Source organism: Equus caballus, chromosome 22 (assembly GCF_041296265.1).
Source record: "Equus caballus isolate H_3958 breed thoroughbred chromosome 22, TB-T2T, whole genome shotgun sequence".
Classification (NCBI taxonomy): Eukaryota; Metazoa; Chordata; class Mammalia; order Perissodactyla; family Equidae; genus Equus; species Equus caballus.
The window spans coordinates 14,216,827-14,220,611 of NC_091705.1; the positions used below are offsets into that span (position 1 = coordinate 14,216,827).

Consider the following 3,785-nt stretch of genomic DNA (forward strand, 5'->3'; position numbering starts at 1 on the left):
TGCAAACTTATCTAGAGTGACAGAAAACAGATCAGTGGTTGCCTGGAAGAGAGCAGTTGTAGGGATTACAAAAGGGCAGGAGGAAATTTGGGGGGTAATGGATATGTTCATTATCTTGAGTCATGGTGGTTTCACTGGTATACACATAAAACACAACCAACTGTACACTTTAAATATGTGCAGTTTACTATAGGACAATTATACTTCAATAAGGCTGTTTAAAAAGACCATTTTTTAAAAAAAAACACACCTTCCTGGCCTGGAATATTGTATTTAGAATACCCTCTTTTCCAAAGGGGAAGATGTCCTGAAAAGTCATGGAAATGCAACACCTCTTCCCTTAGTGATTTGCACGCATGAACGAAATGTTAATAACCCAAAGATTTAACTATAATAACCAAAAACAGTAGTTAATATTTACATGGCTGTGACTACGTGCCAGGCACTGTCTTAAGCACTTTTCTTACATTAACTTATCTAACCCTCACATCAACCCTATTTTACAGATGAGGAAACAGGCACCTAAGGGTTAAGTAACCTGATCAAGGTCACACAGCTGGTGAGTGGAGGCACCAGGATTTGAACATCTGGCTCAAGAGCTCATTTCCTCACCTGCTATACCCTACTGGCAGACATAAGATACAATACAGTCATGCGTCAAGTAACGACAGGGATACATTCTGAGAAATGTGTCATTAGACAATGTTGTGTACTTACACAAACCCAGGTGGTATAGCGTACTACACACGTAGGCTATAAGGTACTAATCTCATGGGACCACTGTTGTATATGCGGTCCGTCGTTATGTGGCACGTGACTGTATGCAAAAATCAGAAAGAATGAATATTGCACTTATAAAATATTTTTCCCCCTCACATTCACAGAATATAAGTATTCCCTACATTTTGCAACATTCACATAAGGCTAAATAAAAAACAACAGGACCTTCATTCTTCTTTTCCCAATTAGTAGATAGAGGAAGGAGATAGAAAGGCTGGACAACTTGGTGAGAACACAGAACAAATAAACAGCAAGTTGATCCATTACTGAGAAGTTGGTTCACCACGTTCCCAGTCCAATTCTCTTCGTTGCCTTCAAATTCCTAATTATTTGAAGTAAGACCGTAAGGGAGAGAAAAATCTAACATACAGCAGCATGGAAAATGTAAAAGTCGTTTGCTGTTTCTCAGATACCCTACTGGTCGCTTAATTCTACCCACAAGGTCTCAATCTCTGCTGATACTGGTCCGGTCTCTTTTTTAAAAAGCTCCCCAGGTGATTTTCACGAGCAGCCAAGGTTGAGAACTCCTGAGATAAATGAGGTGTGGATTTCTCATTAAAGGAAGACACAGAAGAAAGCGAGGTGCCACAAAAAGCTTTGGTAAACCATTGCCCAAGGTTTTCCAAGTCAATACTGAACTCCTGAACACAAGCAGGCTTTGAAGTTCAACTATTAATAAATTAAAAGTAAAAATAATGCACACAGGATATATGTTGTCATAACAAAAGTTATATAACAATATACCACACTGACAAATTCTCTTCAACTTTTTAGGATGCTAAATCGGCATCTTGACATCAAGTTGATGGACTAATACGTCCAGTGCACTTAAAACACGGAATAAACTGAAAATATATTGTGAATCTGTTTAAGAAGCACAAGTTGAAAAGAGACCATCTTTATCTTTAGTCCATGCCCTGAATTCGTGCTCCTTGAACTTTAAGGAGCACTTCTTGGAGAAAAATCTGATTCAGTGGGCCTGGGGATGGGGCCTGAGTTTCTGCATTTCTAACAAGCTCCCAGGTGATCCTGACGGTGCTGGTTGATGGACCACATTTTGAATAGCAAGCCCCTAAGTAACTCAATATTGGTTGTAAAATCAGTCAATTGGCCTACAAATATGGTTATGTCTAGAATCCAAGAAATAAATGTCAATACATGGATTCCTAGTCGAGGGAAAAAGGGGGACAGGATAAGATGCAAGCGAATACTTGTTTGTATAGTCTAGCAGTGCTAAGAACCATACAAGACTTACATGCCCCAGCCTCACAGGTGTCAAGGCGATGGTTAGAATGTAAGCTGCACGACAGGGTTTTTTTGTTTATGGCCTTGCACACATTAGGTACTCAATAAATGCATTGAAAGAAATGAATGAATGGGAAATACAGACACTGCAACCTATACTTATGTCACATCCCACAATATCTGGGAAGAGAGCAATATTTGTACATATGGATGTGGGTGGCCACAATTTGATACAAATACCTGCCCCATCCACTGTACTCCATTTTGTCCTAAAAAAGAATTTTCCAGACCAATACTTCCACTTTACCGCCTAATCTTCCCACACCTTTATGTTTAACCACTTTTTAGCTCTTTGAAAACAATGAAGAGAGGTGGAAGCACAGGGAGGATTCAGACAAGGCTCAAAAATTAGACAGAAAAAAAAAAACCACAAGGGGAGACGAGATGGGCAAACAGTTCAAGCAAAGGAACACCTCAGGTCGTCAGGAACTCCGTGTTCTTACCTACGATGGTAGCGGGGTTTGGGTTCGGGCTTTTATTTGTTTTGCTACTGTCCAGGGTCAACGGTGGAGCAGGACCTGGCTGTGGAAACAGCCTAATCAGGCAGCAGGCTCTCAAGCCAACCCTCAGAAGCTCGGGGGAATCATGTTTCCGGCGCACTTCCTCCTTCCCAGGGTCCCCCGCGCGTCGGGGAACGCGGCCGCCGCCCAAACACAAGATGATCTGGGCTGACTCGCTGTCGGCTTGAAGCCCAACCAGGACTTAAGATGGCGGCCAAACACTAGGCGAAGGACCTGGACAGCGCGAGGAATCTGCCCAAAAGAAAAATGGCCTCCGCTCACAATCTTGCAGCTTTCAAGATGGACCCAAAACAAAAATGGCGGCAAAGGACGCCTATTTAGTGGCTGCGAACGCAATGAATATGATTGGCAGGTGACGAATCACGGTTACTCAGAGCTAGACAGCGGAGATGACCGAAAGAAAAAGAAAACGCAGCATTTCTGCGTTACAGAGTGCTTCTTGACACCAGAAAATTACTACCACAAGGATGGGAAAATTCTTCCAAATCTTCGAAGGGGAGGATTATAGGAGACAGATAGGAAAGGAAAGGTGGCTTTCACAATGCCGGATAAAACTTAAAATAGCTATAAACATAAAACATAATTTCCTCCATAATACTTTTGAATGGTACAGGAGAATAAATGTTTTGTCCTCGAACTAAAAACCCGGATGTGCAGATAGCGTATGCACACATTGGTGAAGGACACGGAGTTAAAGAACTTCCGACCTCCCCATAAGGGCCCAAACGAAAAACTGAGTGCCGAGGCTGCGTGAGTGCGACCAGCTCCCACGGCGCATGTCCGCTTTCCAAACCGATCCAGAGAAACCGCGGCTTGTGGAGTCCTTTTCTCCTTGTTTTCAAGGCAACCGTAAAAGAAGGCGGGGAATTGGCGCTGAAGGACAGAATCAGGCGCTTTGTGATTGGTCAAATCAGGAAGGCGGGAGAGCCGCCCGAAGAGTTAACTACTTTTTCATTCTCTCAATAAGTGCCTTTTAAGCGGGCGCCCTAAGGAAGGTACTGTATCCTAAGGACTCTACTTGATAGGTTATTTAAATTTTTCCATTTCAACAATTTACTGAAATTGAAGCTGAATAAACTCCGCCCCCTGTTCTTTACGGCCGCTGCCGCTGCGTGCTTCGTTGAGAACTTAACTAAAACCCGGAGGAGCGGAGCTGGAGCGGGCCCCGAGCCAATCGCA

The 3,785-nt window shown here is 43.0% G+C and overlaps 1 protein-coding gene across 2 annotated transcripts in view; it reads right to left on the reverse strand.

Annotated features, from left to right (window-relative positions):
• The window catches only part of SLX4IP (SLX4 interacting protein), a 184,809-nt gene extending 181,764 nt beyond the window's left edge, over positions 1-3,045 (reverse strand). The window contains exon 1 of one of the 2 annotated variants that reach the window (XM_023626118.2): positions 2,529-3,045. The gene's annotated coding sequence lies outside the window, so the exon portion shown is untranslated. The remainder of the gene's footprint in view (positions 1-2,528) is intronic. The other variant, XM_023626120.2, reaches the window with a different exon arrangement.
• Positions 3,046-3,785: the final 740 nt, after the last annotated feature.